Genomic DNA, 20,625 nt, shown 5'->3' with positions numbered 1-20,625 from the left:
GAAGTCTGCACTTTATCTACTCAATTTCACCTCTGTTTCTCATGTAAGAATAGAAATCATCAGTGCATGAAGCTACCTGGGAAGATTGCTACTTGAGTAGCAATTATTTTCTCAGGGAAAAAAAAATTAAATGAACCAAAGTTAGTGCTGTGGAACAATTCCTGTTTAGGAATGCTGCCAGACAAATACATATTCCCCTTTATAAATCTAAACTGACAACATTGTTCTAAAGGAAAATCTAGAAGATCATCCAGAGGACTGTTTTTGTACTACACTAATTGCTGGTAACTAAATTAAATTCATGAGTAATTTTGAAGGAGAGGTTAACAACTGATCAGGTAAAATCATACAACCCCTCTTTCAGCAGTGCTGGACAGTGCACACCACAAACCCAGGACCCAAACAGAATGGTGAATAACTCACCCAGTATCAACAAGAATTTTCTAACCTCCTGGGATCTTACTGGATTGTCCTTTGCATAATTTTTCTCTTTGAATTACACAAATATGCAATAAGCAATTTAATAATTAACTTGAATCATAAAAATTGCTGTAGTCTAATATTAAAAAATTATTCACTCTGCTCTGAACTCTGATGGTTAATTTACTTACTGAAAGGTCTGTTAAATTAATTTATTAAGCTACTTAAATAATGAAGATACAAGGCCAATGTACAGCAATGAAACCAATATATTTTAGATGAGTAAGTCAAGTTAGCCTGGGTTGCTGGGGTTGTTTTTTTCCCCAAGATGCCCTGTTTGCTACTTATTCCTTCTTGCTAAGTTGGTTTTGGGAAATGCAGCCCAAGTGAAAAGGTCCAGCAGTTAGAGGTTACTCAGAGAAGAGAATCTGCTTGAGGTGAAATATGTGAATTTTGAAACAAAGAGCATAATCAACATAAAAATTACCAACAATCTAATAAATACAAAGTCATATTTAGTGATGTGGGCAGCAAACAGTGTCAGAACAACCAAGTCTGGCCATCAAAAACAAAGCAGAGGCTGGAAAGCCACAAAACAGACACACATGAAAGCTGAATCCAAAACAACTGTTATAAAGCAGAAAGAGGAATTCTATTAGGGACCTATTAGGTATATCTGTACCAGAAAAAAAAATCATTTAGCAATGCAAAAGATCCTCTCTCCTAGAAAAATCTGAAACACACTTGCATTCAGAATAAGATGTAAAATGCTGAAAGACTGATTCTCTTAACATTTACTGCCAAACAGCATTCCCTAACTATCCATTACTGAGACAGGTAACCAAATTAACCAAAGGAGTGGCTATCACTCACATGCCAAGGAAATACAACAGAATATTAATTTACACAAGCACTTAAAAGTCAATTACTACTATGCATATTTTGCATACAAAAACAAAATGTATCAAAAGGTTGCTTCATTACAGATGCAAACATCTCCATGTGTGGAATTACTGGCAGGCGACTTAGACTAGTTTTGCAAATGAACTATCCACCTAATTTCACAGGCAGTTTCATGTTCTGTCAGCAGAAACACTAGAATTTTTCCTGAAGCAAATAAATGCACAAACTCAACCTCATTCCTCTTCAAAACACACTTGTGATATTATTAGGAAAGTCTTTTCCTTCTTGTCCTTTAAGCATGCAGCAGGTTTTTATGTTGTTAAATTGCTGTACTAAATTGTCTGAAATGTAACTCTGAGAAAAATTCATCCTGTTTGCAGCATTTTGTGACACACTGTACCACTACTTTATCAGCATTTTGTTGTCACCATAGCTTCTCTCTCCTCCTGCCACCAGCTCAGTTCGTTCTGGGCACTTGCTATTAGAAAAACAGTATTCTCTCTCACATCACAAATTATACTCACATCCAAATAACTCAATTATTTATTTGCCAAACACTTAAACCATCAATAATTTGGAGTGGAAGTAGGATTAGATTTTAAATTGGCAAGTGATGGAATCAATTCTGAAATGTTTAAATATTAGTTTTACAAATATTGCTTATAGCTTAATAGCATCATAGATGTAACTTCACACAGATATTGGCTCTAGACAGTAATTATACCCTCAGCCTAATGTTGCAGTTAATGGACATACACATTTCAGTGATAATTGCAATCCCTGAACATGATAATGTGCCTTTATTAGGAGCTACAAAATAAAGCTCAGCAACAGTCAAGTGAAGAACTGAACTGTGCTTATTATTTATTGTCAGTATTGCCTTATTCATGTTATAAAATTCTAAAATAAAATAGTGTGGCACTTAAACCAGTGCTTTAATTGCAAACATGTGAGTAAAGAATATCTCTATAATGATTCATGCAGGTTTGGTTTCATGAGCAAGGAGTCCAAAGGTAACGAGTGAGAGAGACAAAGGTGTAAGTGACAGAACAGCAAATACAGTGCAATTCAGGGGAAAAAAAAGAAAAGGAGGTTTTAAAGACTTAAATGTTTTAAACGTCATTGTAATAGAAGGAGGAAGGCAGGACTATGTAAAATCGGAGAAAAGAGAAAGGAGAATAAAAATTTCCCAAGCAAAGGCAGAAAGGAATGTGCTCTACAGTGCGTGAAGAAAAGCATCAATTCACATATAAAACAACCAGATAAAAATGATGGAATTGAGGACATGTAAAGAGAAGAACACTGTACAACTCAACCTAATGAGGAACTCGGTGTTTATGATTCCACAAAGTTTTGAGTTTTTGTCTCTATGTCCTGATGGTTTATTTGCTGTTTGTACAGAATTTCCAGGTAATGGAGAAATTCAATAAAGAAATTTCCAAAAGCAGTTAAAGGGCAGATATTGTGATTTAAAGTTTGCCACGGTTTTGTTACTAAGAACTACTTATTTTGACTTCTGTACTAACACTTACATTCTATTTAATTCAGTATGGGCTGTTAAGTGAATTTGGATTTTACATGGTGGGCACTACTCAGTGCTTCCCTGCCATCCTGTAGCTGGAAAAGCACAAACCTGCTGTGTCTGATAAACCACAGGGAGCTGTGCTGGGCTGCTCCCTCCTGCTCACACCCACGGGGCAAAGCTCTGGGTGCCTCACGGGGAGAGGAATTGTGCAACAGCTGCTGGAGCTTTCCATCAGCACCAGAGGATCCCAGACCCACCAAAGCCAATCCCGACTTTCTTTTCCTATGTAAACTGCAGAGAGATTGGATGAGAGCAGTGTGGGAGCTATGAAACAGAGCAAAAATGAGATTTGGCCCAGTGAAGGGAAAAATACCAGTGACAATATTTTTCTTCTGAAACAACTGTTTTTTATTCTTCCTAGAATATTCCACAGAAATAAGTTGCATCCAATTCTCACTGTAATATTTCCTTAACAAACTCTAAATGTTAAACTTAAATGAGAGGCATTTCATGCAATCTGAAATATATTCAGTTCAATTAAAAATAATTGATGCATAGTGAAATAATTCTTCCCAAAGCTGCTGTAAGATCTTCAAAAAATAGAGCTACTTAATAATTTTCATCTCCTACAGGCTAGAGAGAAGCATTATTGCATATTAAAATTGGAGTGTGGTTTTCCCAGAGGTAAAAGAAAGTTATTAAAACAACCTATTTATTGTTGATATAACTATCCATTTGTGCTACACAAAAAGTAACAATTTCAGTACATTAAAAGAAAAGCTAATTAAGGCATAATTAGTATTTTCTATGTTTTGATAATTAAGGGTTAGTTGGCTATTTCTTATCAAATTTCTATTTGAGGTAACCCCAACCATGTCTTTAATGAGCAGCTAACACTATTGAATCCCTGATGGCTGAGGAGTTTAGTGACCACTACTACATTACTTTCATTTATCACTGCCTCTTTACGTATAAATTAAAGTAGCCCTGTAGCTATGTTGATCTACTTTATATCAATTTCTTCATCCATATCAGCTGAATATGTATGGCATTAACCTCATTTACTAGTTTGGAAAAGCTGAATTAAAATGAGATCTAATTTCTAGTGCACAGAACAATTTCAAAACTGCCTGCTAATTCCCAGCACCTGTCAGTGTTGGATCTTCACCTCGTGGTAATGAAATAAAACAGTGTATGTATTTTACAGCCAGGAAAGGATAATCATTCATAAGGGTTAAGATATCATTAATCATGGAGATGCCAGGGCCCAGAGCTTTTGCTCAGCCATTCACAGCTCAACTCCTCCACTCGCAAGGATCCCACTGAAGGCAATGGGACTGCTGCAGATCTCTGCTCTCGTACTGCACAGGGGAAAAGTGGTCGCGTGCTGCACAATAAGTGTATTTCTCTTTTTTGCTAAGTCATGCTTTGTGTCTGCAGGCAATGTAATCAAAGAGATATAAACATACTGAAGAAATCTCAAAATAACAAGAGAATGCCCCTTCCAGGTGAGAGGACAAGCCTGTGTTCAGTGCTTAGGTGACACCTGGCTATACATGTCTGGCTTTCAGGTGCTGCAAACACAATCCAGCAAGAAAGCTATTTTATCCCTCCCCCCTAAACGCACTGTAGTCTAAATTCTAAACCCTTGAGATACTTTTTATGATAGTGCAGATCTGCCAAGTCTAAAAGCCCAGGTTCCCAGACTGTGGAACCGACACCCCTCCAGGGCCAGGTGGTGACTTTATCTCTCCACGGGTACATGAGGCTGCTCCCCAGAAACCCTGCAGCCAGGATTTTCACTCTGCTCTCCCACCTTGGGTCCCCATCACTGCTATTTAAAGATGGGGCAAAAAAACCCCACGGCTTGCTGGAACACCCCATTGCCAGGGATCTTCACTTCCAGAGGGCTCCCTCAAGCTGCAGTACCCGGCACGGATTAACCACCCCAGGACTTCCCTGAGCTCATTCAGGGCTGCCGCTAGCTGCGAAGGATCCGAGCAGGGAACCGGTAATCGCTCGCAGTAAAGAGCTTGCCTAAGTGCACTTTAATAAAAAAATTAACAGGCAAAACAAGCACCGCCCTGGCACACGCAGCTACCGGATGAGAGGACGGTGACATCTCCCGGCGGCCGCGCTCGTCCCGCTGAACTCCGGTCCAACAGCGCCGCGCGCTGGGCTCGGCCCCGCGACGGGCACCGGAACAGCGGCGGCACCGAGCCCGCCCCGCCTGCTCCCGCCTGCTCCGGGCACCGGCACCGAGCCCGCCCCGCCTGCTCCCGCCTGCTCCGGGCACCGGGCACCGGAACCGAGCCCGCCCCGCCTGCTCCGGGCACCGGCACCGAGCCCGCCCCGCCTGCACCGGGCACCGGCACCGAGCCCGCCCCGCCTGCTCCGGGCACCGGCACCGAGCCCGCCCCGCCTGCTCCGGGCACCGGCACCGAGCCCGCCCCGCCTGCTCCGGGCACCGGAACCGAGCCCGCCCCGCCTGCTCCGGGCTCACAGCCACCTCCTATGTGCGCCTTCCTCCTGCACTGGCCACTAAATGATTCTGGTTTCAATCACAAAATGTTAAACGACTACAAGCATTCCCCAGAAAAGTACAATGCAATTGAACTAACAATAAAAAGAACTTCCTGCCTCTATGCCTATAATGTCCAAGAACTAAAACTATTTTTCACTTCCAGAATAACTCCTAATGCAATCTCATGAGAAAAATCTTCAACCAAAGCAATCTCTTTTTTACAATCACTGTGACAATGTGTATGTGGAAACGGAACTGTTACAAGAGTCAGAACTCCCGAGTATGAAGGTGCCTTAAACTTGTTTCAAGTTCATGATTCTAAGTGAACTGAAGAAATTTCAGTAACTACTACCTTCGCTCAGTTGCATTTCCTTTGATACATTAATCGGCAAGACTTACCAGTTTTATTGACCCCTGGCAATATTTTATGGCCATTTAGAGGCAGTCACAGCCAACCCCTGCCCATCCTACAGGCTGCTGATCCAGCCTGTCCCAGGAGAACCGGGAATAGCTGCACATTGAACTGCTCCAGGGAAGGCTACAAACCCCTCCTTTTGCTTTTTCCCCCCTGAGGGCAAATATCTGCTTAGCAGCACTGCTTTTCCAGACAACTTTCTTCCTCCTACCCTGCTAGAAATACACCACAAAACAGTGACACTATGAAAACTAAGTCATGCCAGCATTAAAACAAAATATCTACTGATAGACAATTGATAGACCAGTCCTGCACAGTTACCAGAGAGTCCAGTCCAGTATTCAACAGAAATTTATTATGTATATGTTCATTCAAAAGTCTGCCTGTTCCAAAGCCAGTCAATCTTGATGCATCATTTTTGTACTGGAATGGTTATGGCACTAAAAGTGTATTACAGCATCATGGAAGAAATCTCTGAGGTTTTGCTCTCCTTCCTCAGACAGTAAGCCCCAGTGGGCTGGTTAATAAGAATGCATTCATTTACCTAGCCACTTCTCTTTTCCTATAATGAGTTTGCTTTTATTATATGCACATGCTTAAGATTATGAGTTAATTATTGAACAAAATTTATATATTTATATAGAAGACTTGTTCTACATTTACATCAGACTCTTCACCATTGTCTAACAATTTTCTGTTTGTCAGTATGAAAGCATATGAGCAAAAAAAATCATTACAACATGACTGAAGCATGCAAAATTTCCATTATCCATTCTGTAAATAGAACAATCCAAGCAATCCTGAACATTTATATAAATCTGTATTAACTTAGTCATTTGATGTATGTCTGACTTTTCTGCTTCCAAATTTCTTGCCAGTTTGCGGAGAGCTGCCAGCAGGACCCGTATGTGAGGATTTACAGCGTGGGGGCAGTGTGCCATCTGCTGCTCTCTGAGCTGCTACAGCAGCACCCAGTGCTGCCTTCTGCTGCCTCTGAGCTGCAGACTGCACACACAGCTCAGCCTGCCTGATTGAAAATGTTTACAGAAGTACCAAAACAGGGAGCTCAGATGCCTTCACACACAGTGTTTGTTAGATGAGCTGGCAAATACTGCGCTCCAGACCATGGGAATCTACCCATGCAGATGAGGGGCTCCTGTACATGTTCTAGGCCTGCTAGAACACAACAAAAATTTGACTGCAAACTAAATGACACTGGTAAATAATGTAATCAAACTATTGAAAAAAAATCACTTTGAAAGTGCATTTGCAATGAACTCTAGGGGTCAAGAGTGGGGCTGGAATTCGGGAACATCCTTTGAATAGTTACATACCAGGAGAGCCTTGAAGAACTCCTCTTATCCCAGCCTGGTTCCATAGAAGCACATGCCAGGGGCAAAAGCAGTGTATGAAATAGGTTTATCACCAGTTTGACTCATGTCCACTGATGGGGTGGAGGAAAAACAGAGACAAAGAATCAACACAAAACCGTTTTCTTAAATTCACCCTACAGTGTTTCACCACATCCTTATAGTACAGGTTATTTCTTTCTGTTCCAAGTGCTCTCCAATAAATCAGCTGGAAACATTATCCAGCATTTCCTCAGTAATTAACTATTTCACCCTCCCAATACAGTGCAGTGGCAGAGCCAGGCTTGTGGTCACCCACAGCACACTGCTGAGCTGGCAAAGGGTCAGCCTGGACATTTTTCCTACTGAAAACAAAGCTCCAGGTGCTTAAATATAAATAATGCACTGCCCATTTCTGCCTGCTGCTCCATACACACACAAATGCTTCCTCCAGCTGTCACTAAGGATGGATATAAAAAGCTTGGGATACAATCTCCTACCCAACACCTCAGAGCACATTTTACAGTGATGGGGCCTCTCCAAGCAGTTACACCCCCATCAGGCAGGATAAGAGGGAAACAGAAATCCTCAACATCAGATAAAGTGAAAAGAGTAATTATAATGGTATAATAAAATAATTTAGGAATAAATGAATAAAAATAAAAAGAATATTATTATAATAAAGAGAAATTAGAGATCAGAATGACAACTACTGTAGAACCACACTGCCTTTGAAGTCTCATTAGTAGGAATTTTGCTCATGAAAATACCTGGAGTACCAGTACACTTTTACGGGGTACTTCCTGTTCCTTAGCATTAGAGAAGTCCACTAGATTTTAAAAGAACATGTCAGCTTTGACAACTGAAAGGAACACATTGCTTTAATGGAAAAATAATCCAGTATAGTGCATAACTTTCCTTTTAATAGTAAGTGAGAAAGTTGAAGTACATTTCAAACCTGAAGAGGTAAAAATATTCTGGAGATTAGTACTGTCGTCCAGAAAGCAAGGAAGGCATGCTACACAAGTGAAGCCAAACCTCAGTCACTGTGACAATTCTTGCTAAAGATTTGCTTGAGGCTCCAACAGAATTCTTTCTCAAGATCAATTCATCTCATCTTACTGACATTCTCTTTATAACATCTACATTATGACTGTCCCCTACAGTTAAGGTGAATTAACTGCTGCTTCTTCAAAAATGCATCTTACTTTTCCTTTTCTGTATTTAAAATGCAGAAAAGCCAAGTAATGTGGGAAATACAGTGGAAACCACATAAATGAATAACCGTCAAAAGAACAGAACTATTAAAAGAATAAATCTTGTGTACCCAGCTGTGAAATATAACACAATATAGCAGAACCCAGCTAAATGTTTGAAATAAAAAATTGAAATGCAAAGTAACCTGAAATTGTTTAATGAACATTTCTGCTAAAATATTAACCCCCTGCATGCCAAAACTCCAAAGCATACATGGTAGGAAGCCTGATTGGATGAACATCTCAATAAGTGGTTCCCTCTCTCTCCATCCAGTCATTTTCCCTCGGTTGAGCTCAAGAGCTTTTATGGGTGAGATATATTGGCAGGTTCATTTCTGCACAGACTGTTTGAGTTCAAATGTTGTGGTTTACAAGTACTTACCTTTGAGCTGTGCTGAAGCTGGACTCTCACGCTGATCAAGAACCACAGAATTGCCAGCTCTACTTCTTCATTTTAATACTGGGGTAACTGAGCATCTGTCAAAGAAATCATCTGGAAAACTCTTAATGACACAAACATTTTCAGGAAGAATTCTGAAATAAAAGCATATTGCCACAGCCAATCTCTTTAGGAACCCTTCAGCTATTTTTGTTTACCCAGCTTTAAGGTTCTTCTAAGCTTTAGTGAGAGCAGCAGCTGGTCTGTGAGCCGCACAGACAGATTGGCCTCAACGGACAGCGAGTGGCCCAGCCCAGCTCGTTAGGGAACAGAGTGACCGTGTGCCTGGCTAAGACAACGATAGGCTGGATTCGAAGTCAAACAGGGGATCCCCGCCAATCCCTTTGAACCATGAATGCAAACATTCCATTGGCCAGTGAGCTGGGCGGAGCTAAGACCCCAACCAATCACGTGCATCTGTGTGGGAAATTCAAAGCCGCTCTGAGCCCCCAACACCAAACCACGGCCGCATGTGCGCGGTGGGCTCCTGTCGCGTGCCTGGCTTCAACATCCACGACAAGATTTCTCCTTGTTTAGATGCTAATTATGCTAATCGGCCATAATTAAACATAAACATCAACATAATGTTTTTCTAATTACCTTGTAATTTGAAATTTCCTCAGATGTGTGTGTTATACTGTGGTGAATTTGTAAAAGAGCTTTATTGTTCTTTTTTTTTTTTTTCTTGGAGCATCCCTTCCAGACTGAAAGAAACAGAAGTCTGAGAAAATTCAGGGTTCTCAAACTGCAAGTGCAGAAGAGCAGTTTGGGTTCCCTGGGCACTGAAGCTCTTGTACATAGAAACAAATTTACATATGTACCATATAATGCAGGGTCAGTCCCTCCCACTTCTGTCTATCCTAAAATATCTGAACCAACAATTTTTCTGCCCTAAATCCTGCCCTGGTAAATATTTCCATATTAACGAGATTCAGTTCAAAGAATCAATTTCAGTCTTTGTCAGCCAAGAAAATTTAATTAATCTTTAAAAGGAATATTTCCTTTATTTAGCTCACTAATTCTTCTGCTATCTATTCCTTGCAATCTGAATTCCCTAGCAATTCTTAAAATTAATTCTCACTTTTTGTCAGGTCTGGTACAGCCACTGGATTAGAAGTCAGTAGCTACTTCATCTGTAAACCTGTATATTAAAACCTTTCACTTTTAATAAAAAAATAGTGGAAGATTGCTAACACCACAGAGCCCCAGGGTAGATTAGAAAGGCAAGAAACAAAGGAGAAAATGTAAAGCTTTTTCTACACTTCTAAGTTGCATGTTGTTTTTCATGTGTTAGCTAGTGGATGGAAAAGAACATGATCAAACATGCACAAGGATTAAGAAAGTTTTTGCTACAAGAAATTGGTCATTCACAATAATCCCCAGCTCACTGCAGAAGGAAGACTCTAGTATGCACAATTTTAAATCTAGAGCCTTCTTTTTTATTCCAATCTCTAGTCTAAAAATAAGGCTAAATTTCCATTTGTTGACCAGCAGCTTCTCTGCACTTCTTCACCCACAATAATTAAAGGAAGTACTGCAGAAAACAGCAAGCAGAACTCACAAGTAATAAAATTTACACTTGTGGAACACACAAATGAAAGCCCTTCACCCCCTCCTGCCTAGGCTCTGGAGAGATTACAGACTTAATTACCCCAAAATGTTACAGAGAGGATGAGGGAACTGCTCAAGGAGAAAAACACTTTGGCCTGATTTGACAGTGCTGCCTTACCACAAGAATTTGTCTTTCTTCTTGGTTTCTCTTAGTTCAATAAAATAATTCTGAGATGGTAGGGCCCAGCAAAACTGAGATACAATTAAATTAAGAAAAACATAAAAAAAGAAGACAATCTCAGAATTTACACAGTTCCAAACTTTATGGCAAGACATAAAGAGATGGCAGAGAGATGGAGAGACAGCAAGAGAGACGTGGAAGAAAGAAGACTGGAATTTTTGTCTTTGAGCCTTTTTTGGCCACTGGAGCTTAACTGGGTGCCATGTAATCCATTTAAGCACAGAATTCATCAAGTCAGAAAAAAATAGGGGCAGTTATGTGAGCAATTTAGGTTCAATAATGAAAAGCCTCACCTCCTTCAAAAGAGCACACAAACACCAGTGTGTTCTTCAGAGAGGTGTCACAAAATGGGACAGCTCTTTTACAAGGCTTTGCTGAAGGTCTTGAATAATCATCCCAAGAAAAGTAAGGAGTGAACAAACAATGTTTCTTCGTTGCTAAAACTAGACGGATATTTGGCAGATTAATTATTTGACACCAGAAATGAAAAGTATGGCCCAGCACTAAATGCAGGCCTCAACAGGTTCCTGGCTTGCCTCATCTTTTCCTTCAAGGTTGTTCCTCTTTCTGGATGGACAGGCCTGAGAACTTCTTCAAGTTAAGATGTAGGCAAAAGAAACTCATGAGCAGAAATACAACTGGTTGTTCATTTTGCTTTACAGGTTCTGGTGCCTGTGATGAGAGAACTGATCCATGCAGTACTGGACAAGTCCCTGCACTAAGAGTTTCCTGTGTCTATATGTATTTTTGTCAGAGAAGAAAGGTGTTTTAATCCTTTCATGGCTAAGAAATATTTCTCATGAATGGCTTTACCAGCATCCCTTGCAGAAGGAAAAAGGATGCTCACCAGACCCATTTCCTGAGTCAGTTCTGAGAGAACAATTCCTGGTCCACCTATGGGGACCAGGGGGAAATGCCCTATGGGGGAAAAAGACAGGATTGCTCAAACATCAGGCTTTGTAGTTACCATTTTCCAGAATTACTAGAAGCAGATTGTATTTAATATTTCCCAACATTTCTAGAATGAAGAGGAATTGTTAGGCTGAGACTTCCTAAGATGTTTAGAAGGCTTTCATGCCAAATTTTATCAACATTAATGGAACTAGACCTTCACATTTCCTAATTATCTCTGAAAAAAGCCTCTCATCATAAATTTTAAGAATTGTCTGATAACAAAAATCCATCTGAAAACAGACTCCAAGGAATTGGAGTCTAGAAATTCACTCCTACACTTTTCTCAGAGATCTCAGAGGTTTAGTATTCTAGTACTTGAAAGGCAAGCTGCATGAAATTCAAACCATTAGAAAAAATTAAGCTGTGCACAGATGAAAAAGATCAGAGGGCACGCTCAAAAATACACGCTACCTATCAAAAAATTCATTCTCTTCCTTCCACAGTAGTTTAAAAAGCATTGGTTTGAACTGAATGATACATTCCATCATTGAGAACTTCTGTCTAAAAAGCAATGCAGGGAGTGTTCAATATTCCATGTGAGCATACAATTTCATCATCAGGGCTTAAGATCCTTGGAATGTTTTAAAATCAGATACAATTCTTTGTGCAATTAATTAACAACATTTAACTGTCTTCATTCAGCTATGCCAAAGCTTTTATAGAACAATTAAATCTGCTCCTTGTTGAAACAACTAAAACCAGCTGCCTCAAAATCAATTAGGCCTTGCCATTTAATCTGGGGAAGATCTCTGTGTACTTTCACAGCTGCAGTTTGCAGCCTCAGCTCCCTGGTGTCCAAAATACCAAGTCATACATGTCAATATTTTCCTGCTATTTGCTGCAATCACACTCCTTTTTACAACTCTGAAGATCACCCAGAGTTCAGCTAATGAAAAATCTGGCTATTTACCAAGGGGGCTGACTTTCCCTGTCCTCTATTTTGTACTGTCACTTGCACCAAAGCATGTAAGGAGAGATAATTTGGGGAGCTCTCAGGCAAAAGTTACATTGCTGCCCTATCTGCCTCTTACATTTCACATTCTATGAACATTGGAATATTTCTTAGATCACACAAACATGCAAAAAAAGAAAATGCACTCTTCCCTTCACTAGGTGTGAAACACTGTGTGCTGAATTATGAAGGGAGCTGGGAAAAGAACTGCAGACCTGGCTGCTAATCCCTTTCCCAATATTAAATCACACTCAAATTCACACTGGATGAACCTCAATCCAAATGTTAATGTATATGTATTTGAAACTACCATATGCTAATTATTACATATATTAGTATTGTTTAGGGATTATTTATTCAGTTTTTATATAAAATTTAATTCACTAGATCTATGGTTTAATTTTCTTTTCTGCAGAAATTCTTAATTTAACTAAAGATATATCTTACGAAATTTGTATTTAAATCACTGTTTTTAATGAGCTGCACACTGAAGAGTCACACTGCAAACATTCTAATAATAAATGCAAACTCCAATTACAGTACATTCATAAAAACAACTGCAAAATCATGGAGAAGTGTACTTGAGTTCATTTTTAATAAACAGATTATTGCAACTTAGCTTTTATTGGACATTCCCAAAGTAATTCAAAAAGTACATTAACTTGAACAGTATTACAAACAAAGTAAGACTGAAAAGCAAAGGAGAACCTCACTGGCAAGGAAAAAAACCTGTTAACTTTGCACTTCCTTGCTTAGTTACCAGGATCGCTAACACATATGCACATAATGGATCATGCTGCAAGTAAATTGCCAAATAGCTTGAATTTTCCCATTGTTTTTCTTATCAGAAGTGGAGAAAAGCTTAATCTTCACACAGACATGTATCAGAAATGTGTTTCTACTGGAGCTGAAGAAAAATAGAGGCATTAAGCACAAAGACTTGACAACAATGGCTTCTATTTTACAGCCACACTATAAGGACTGCTCTGAAAAAGAAAACCAAGAAAAAGCCATGACAGCACTATGAACTCTGTGAGGTGTCAAACCCCACAACCTCACACAAGCAGCAAAACCACCCTGGTCCTTCCCCATGGGACAATCTGTTTCAAGCAATGCACTTCACACTTTTCCTACCCCAGTATGAAACCAAGGAACATAACATGCCAATAACTATAAATGAAGAGGTCCAAACAAAAAAAACTTAAAAAATGGAAGAAATGAACAAGGTTTCTTACCACCAAACCTTTTTTTTTTTAATGTCAGCAATAATGTCTTTGAAGATGAGCTGATTTTTCAGCACATCAAGCCATCCTAATTTTGTAATTTTAGAAATGACATGAATAAGAGCTTGATGACAAAAAGAATCAGTTTGGGCCAAGAAGCGACATAGTTCAGAATGTAACTTTCTGTAATGAAGCATTTTAAGATTAGCAACACAAGTTTTCTATAAAGAATATGAGCTTAACAGTTCTAATGGAAACTTAAGCCATGATTTTTTTTAAAAGAATTCATATGGTTAGCACAATAATTAACATTAAATCATTAAATAGAGGTAAATATTTAGCAACACAAAGTACATTACATACATAGTCATTATTCTGGGACACATGACAGCAGTTTTTGAATTCACAGAACACCAGCAGGTAAAACAGTAATAATTCATTCTGGCCCCATACAGTGGGCATTGATTATTTCACTCTGGAACAGCAGCTCTCACAGCCAGCTGTATTCAAGTTTTTACAACCAAGTCTCTATGAATTTTCTCAATTCAACCTTCATCTTCCCACCATGTAATGGACTTTGCAGTGGTAGAAATTCTGCTCTAACTACCTTCAGACACCTCCTTTGTTCAAACCCTTATCAACACCTGAAAGGTGATTCCTAAGAAAACAATTGTGTCAACAGAGATGGTCAAGCAAACAGATGCTGGCTGCTTTAATTGATTTGGGAGTAGAAATAGACTTGAACAAGAAGTGGCATTTTTGATCACAAAGAACAGGAACTTTTTCCAAGAAACAGATTTACATCCTAATGGAAAACATTAGATAATATTTCCCTCCACCACACACTTGTCATATTCTCATAACACTCAAGAATAAGCTGAACAAAATTCTGTGGGTATTCTAGTCCCACCTCTCTAGCTCCCTGAAGTCCCAGACATCTCTCCTAGCAGCCTGTCAAAGTTCCAAGAGCCAGAAAGGCTGGAGGCCCAGCTCTGCAGCAGCCCCCAGGCAGGCAGCCATGGAGCCAAGCACACTGGCAGGAAACCAGGGAGGTTCCTAACCGAAACTTTGCTGACACAGAAAAATTCCCACAAACGTTTTGATTTTAAACAACACTTGCTGACTGAAAACACTCTATTAATAAAGTTCAACCAGCTCTGCCCAAGAGCAACTTGACAGGCATAACTCCTGAATTGTCACAGCTGAGGGAAAAAAATTTAAATTTAGTGGTCCTTTTACGTGCCATGCCTTGTGCTCAAGTATTCAAATAAATGCCAAAAATGACCTCTCTCACGCTGCCAGAGCCTTGCTGCCAGCAGTGGAGCAAAGCCACAAGGGATGCCACATGCCTGACACCTCAGCGGGTGTCTCCCGAAGCCCTTTCCCACCCCTGCTTCCTTTCCCCATCGTTCGAGGCCGTTTCAGTGGCTGATGCTCATCTCTGATACGTTCTGCAGCGTCTGGTTTTCGGGGAAGAAGAGGCGCAGGAGCCCAGCACTGCCTTCAGGGAGCAGCGGCTCGGAGGAGCAAGTGCGGCTGCTTCCCCCCGGCAGCCGCCGTGGTCCCAGCCGGGATCGGGGCGATGGGAGCGGGGAGATGGGAGCGGGGCGCTGGGAGCGGGGAAATGGGATCGGGGCGCTGGGAGCGGGGCGATGGGAGCGGGGAGATGGGAGCGGGGAGGTGGGAGCGGGGCGGTGGGAGCGGGGCGGTGGGAGCGGGGCGATGGGAACGGGGCGGTGGGAGCGGGAGATGGGAGCGGGGCGGTGGGAACGGGGCGGTGGGAGCGGGGCGATGGGAGCGGGCCCGTGGGAGCGGGGCGGTGGGAGCGGGGCGCTGGGATCGGGGAGATGGGATCGGGGCGATGGGAGCGGGGCGCTGGGAGCGGGGCGATGGGAGCGGGAAGGTGGGATCGCGGCGATGGGAGCGGGGCGCTGGGAGCGGGGCGATGGGAGCGGGAAGGTGGGAGCGGGGAGGTGGGATCGGGGCGGTGGGATCGGGGCGCTGGGAGCGGGGCGCTGGGAGCGGGGCGCTGGGAGCGGGGCGCTGGGAGCGGGGCGATGGGAGCGGGGAGATGGGAGCGGGGCGGAGGGAGCGAGGCGGTGGGAGCGGGGCGCTGGGAGCGGGGAGGAGGGAGCACGGGAGCGCCGTCGGTCCCGGCCCCGCGCACATCCCGGCCCCGCGCGAGCCCCGCTCCCGCAGCACAGCCGGGGCCGCCGGCTCGGCTCCGCTGGCCCCAGCCCCGCCGCAGCTGCTCGGGCAGGGCGGCTCCCGGGCCCCTCCGGCCCCTCTGCCTGGCCGGCCCTGCGCATCCCGCAGCACCGCGGACCTCAGCACCGCCCTCCCTCCTCCCCCCGAGCTCCGGCCCGTCCCCACGGACGGCCCCGCACCGCCCCAGCCCAGGTCCCGCCGGGCGCACCCACCTGGACGCGCAGCGCGTCCTGCCGAGCCGCGCATCCTTCCGAGCGGGCCCTGCCGGGGCAGCGGCAGAGCCGGGGCCGGCCGGGGGTGCGGGTGTGCGGCCGGGCGGGGCGGACCGGGGGCGGACCGGGGGCGGACACGGTGCGGGGGCGGTGGGGACACGGGCGGACACGGGCGGTGCCAGATCCCCCCGGACCGGCACGGCTGGAGCCTCGCGATGATAAAGGGCCTGAGCAGGTGATGTTTCCCTGATACTTTATCGACCACATTGCAAAGATTCCCATGTGAAGCCCGGTAGCCCAAAGAAGGGGCCCACACCGGTAGAATGATGCTGGAAATGGAAATTGCTTTAGACCTGGAAGGAAAAGATGAACTGGGTGTATTTGCTGGATTCATCTTCAGCAGTGAGGTCGAGAAACAATTATTATGACAATTTAATCAGGATAGGAAGAGCAGTTTCTTTGTACATGAACTATCACAGTTGAATCACTGAACCATATGCTTTTATACAAAAAACCTTCATTAATTGTGTGAAGCAAAATTATGGAAATGGGGTTAATAAATAAATAAATAAATAGTTCAAGAGCAGAGTCTGTGGATAGCACATGTATCTAAGTATGAGTGAGAGCTGGGCTTCCTGCAGGATAGCCAATTTCCAGCTTGTCTGGAGTGTGTTTGTTCCTGGCCAAACACAGGTGTGGGTTTGTCCCCCTGGTGTGGGTCTGCTGCCTGAGGTGACGGCTGGGCAAGGACAGAAGGGAGAGCACAAAGCTATTCCACAGGGCAGGCAGGGAGCCCATGCTGTGTTCAGCTGCACAGGGCAGCCCTGGCACACGCTTTAACCATTGCTTGAATCATTTGAGTCTCTAGAACACAGACAATTGCCTTTCTATATCCAATTTCTGTCAGCTATATCCTGATTATTTTAAGGGGAAAAAAATTGCTCCAGCTATAGAATTAATGGATTCCTAGACTAATAGTTGACACAGCAAGTACTAATATTAGATTGTGCAAGTACCCCAGCCTATGTCAGGGTCTTACCCAAAGGACCTTCTGCACCAAGCAGTGGAATTTCTTCAGCAACTTCTGTACAATTCCTTTACCTTCACAAGGGAGGGGGGAAATGACATAGTGAAGATGCTTGTGTGACAGGAGGAAGCTGTGCTATGAACTTCAGATGTGCATGTCACAAAATATAACAGTTGTGGAAGCTCAATTAAAGAAAGCTTCAGGTCTGGCTTGCAAAATACAGGACCAGGACTAATATATCATTTTCAGCTCAAGCCTGGCTCATTTCCCACTGGGTGGAATAAACCTCCCTTCTTGAACTTGCTGTTCCTTTGGGTTACATGAACAGATCTGTTGCTACAGGCAATGCATTCACAATGAGATTCCAATCTACTGCTTAGAGAGGACTGAACCTTCTCCATGCTTTTTTAAATTTAATGATAAATTGCTCAATTAAAGCATATACACAAAACCAGCCATTTGTGTCCCCTCCTATAAAAAAAGAAACTAGGAATTGTTCAAGGTACCAGTGTTCCTTTGGGTTTTTTTTCGCATCACACTGATATTTTTCCTAAACTGCAGTTTTCTTACTGAAAGGAATGGCTGATAATTTACAAGAACTTATAAATTATATTAAAAAATACATAGAGAGAGAAATGCAAGGTATTTAATTTATAATTCTTTGTTCTGGGACTCTTAGCTTTTCTTAAATAGACATACTCCATCTGGACAAACACTTGCAGGTATTTGCTGGAGTTCTGCTGCACATTTTCTCATTCAAACATTTTTTTCTTTCTGTTTTTCATTTTCCATTAGCAATAGCAAAAGGCCCTCAAGAATTCTAATTTCTTTCGATGGCTAATGATTTCAAGATTATTTTCTGTGCCATGTACTATATTATACCAATCTATATTGCCACCATTTAGTGATTACTTTAGTAATCTAATTCATTAATTCGCAATGCAGATCACTACTGATCTTGAGGATATGCTTGCATATTAAATAGTTCCATAAAAAGTAATCAGTAATTTCTATCAGATAATTTTATGTTAAAATATAATGGATAAGCAAAAAAAGTTATTAACATATCACAAGACCAGGAAGAGTCCATAAAACCAAAATCAATAGTTAAATATGAAGCCAGCCACTTCCTATTCCTAATTAAAACTAATTAATCTTTTTCAATAACACAATGACACACTTTCTTCTCATAAGCTGACAATACCCCATGAAGCCTGAAATGAGATAAATTATTCTTTGCTTGTTTGCTGGACAGAGGTCAATAACACCTCAGGGCAAACACTGTCTATAGCAAATTTCTTAAATAATTTCAAATTGAAAAGAAAAATCTTTCTGATAGCAAATAAAGGCACAAATAGCACATTAAAAGAAGAATTTGTGAGGCATTGTATATGCATTAAAAATTCTACACAGTGTGCGTGTCCAGTACTCGTAAAGGCTCCCTGTCTCGGTGAATCCAGCTGGGGGCAGCTCTGTGTGCGCAGGGATCACTGCACAGGCTGTGCCTCGGTCAAGGAACCTGCTCATGCCAAGGCTTTCCCTGCAGGGAAAGCTTCTGCTGCCTTAGTCCTGAATGTGGTCAGTAATTTACTGCTGGTCATCTGCCCTCAGCCAGTGGGAACCAGAGGTGTGAGAGCAGGGGTTGGTGTTTTGCATTACCCATTAACTCAGAGCCAGCCTTCATTAATTAGTTAATAAAAGCAATCAGAGAAATTTCTCAGGGTGCTCACTCAGCCTTGGAAGTGCTGTGCTTTTGATTCCAACTCCTTTGCTGTCTGGTTCATGGGTCAGCTGGAACAATGTTCATGTTCATGTGTTCTGGTGGTTTGCTGCTCTTTCAGCAGCCTGGCAATGGTGATGGCTCAGGGATAGGGGTAACTTGTTCACAGCCGCAGACAAAGCACAGATCCTGGCTCCAGAGTGCAATCCCTGTGTGTTTGGAGGGCATGCATTGAGCTACAGAGCAGCTGCTGCCTTTTAACTGCAGGAATTCCCACCAACCAGCATCCTGTTCAGGGGGAAGATCATGATCCCAAACCCCGAACCGCCCCAAGGGTGCTGGGAGGGAGCCATTGCTGTGGGGAGCAATGCAGGAGCTGTTACAAGAAGGAGCCCAAAAGTGTGCTCAGAAGTTTGGATGCACAAGGAATCTTTTCTGGCTGTGTTTGAGTATTGACTGTAAAACAGTTCCTACTGCCTTTAGACCCTGATTTCTTCACGTATCTATTAACAGTAAACAAAAACATCCCCCAAAAGACAGATAATTCACCTTTGACGAGACACAGAAAATTTCATATGAGAAGGAAAATCCTGGTGAAACTTATGAGAAAACATGAACTAAGGAAATTAAAGACTGTTTTGCAACCTCCATACTTAGGCTTGTTGCCATGTGAACAATCTCTTGATATTTTTTAGTACTTTACAGAAAAAAAGAAAATTGATAGAAAATAAATAAAAATTTTGTTAAACTATTGGCATTTTTGCTGAACAAATTAGAATGTGTGAAAGAAATTAAAAGATAATTTAAAAATTAATATAAAATTTCATCCCTTTGGCATATTTCATTGGAAGGTGCATGCTGAAGCATTTTATTTAATAATCTAAATATATGGTGTTACAACTGTTCTTACTTCTGGTGAGTAGCACAATACACGTTATCCAAAGCTGCATTTCAGGAAGGTGGATAGACAAGTAAGTATGTGTGTTATCAGAAGAGCCATTTACAGAACAGAGACTACTGGTAAATATAACAGTGTGAAAGGATTTGGACAAGAGGTGTATAAAAATTATTATTTAGAATTGTTTTCATTATCGTAGTTCCCGGATTCGTATTCTTCATCATCTTCCTCATCAGAGGTGTCATAATACTCCTCGTATTCAACGCTGTAGCTTGCACTTCTACTGCCAGCAGTAAATGCAAATGCAGGAGACGGGCCTGCAAGATGTAATTGAATCCAGATTAAATTAGCTGAAGATAGGAACACAGAGGAAGGCTTGGGTTTGGATTTTTACAGCAAACCCAGATTTTCTGAATCCTTGTGATCTATGAAAAGGACAGGGGTTTTAGCCAATACCTCATCCCACTGAAGGTCATGAGCAAATTTCTATATAGAATCATGGAATCCCAGAATAGATTGGTTTGAAATGGATCTTAGACCTCATCTTGTTCCACTCCCTGCCATGGGCAGGGACACTTCCTCTATCCCAGGTTGCTCCAAGTCCCGTCCAACCTGCCCTTGGACACTTCAGGGATGGGGCAGCCACAGCTCCTTTGAAAAACCTGTGTCAGTACTTCACCATGCTCTGAGTAAAGAATTTCTTCCTAACATCTAATCTAAATCTCTCTTATTTTAGTTTAAAACTATTCTCCCTTGTCTAGCCACTATCTGCCTGTATAAAAAGTCCTTCTCCCTCCTTCTAGTACTC

At 42.1% G+C, this 20,625-nt stretch overlaps 1 long non-coding RNA gene across 1 annotated transcript in view; it reads right to left on the bottom strand.

Moving 5' to 3' along the window:
- Positions 1-16,259, bottom strand: part of LOC118692210 (uncharacterized) — a 111,047-nt gene extending 94,788 nt beyond the window's left edge. The window contains exons 1-3 of the long non-coding RNA XR_004981124.1: positions 16,173-16,259; positions 8,775-8,869; positions 7,122-7,231 (exon numbers count right to left, since the gene is read on the bottom strand). This is a non-coding gene — a long non-coding RNA (uncharacterized LOC118692210). The remainder of the gene's footprint in view (positions 1-7,121; positions 7,232-8,774; positions 8,870-16,172) is intronic.
- Between the last annotated feature and the right edge of the window lie 4,366 nt (positions 16,260-20,625).

This window comes from Molothrus ater, chromosome 15 (genome assembly GCF_012460135.2).
Source record: "Molothrus ater isolate BHLD 08-10-18 breed brown headed cowbird chromosome 15, BPBGC_Mater_1.1, whole genome shotgun sequence".
Lineage (NCBI taxonomy): Eukaryota > Metazoa > Chordata > Aves > Passeriformes > Icteridae > Molothrus > Molothrus ater.
Note: the sequence above shows the minus strand (reverse complement) of the source record. Positions and strands in the feature narration are given on the sequence as shown.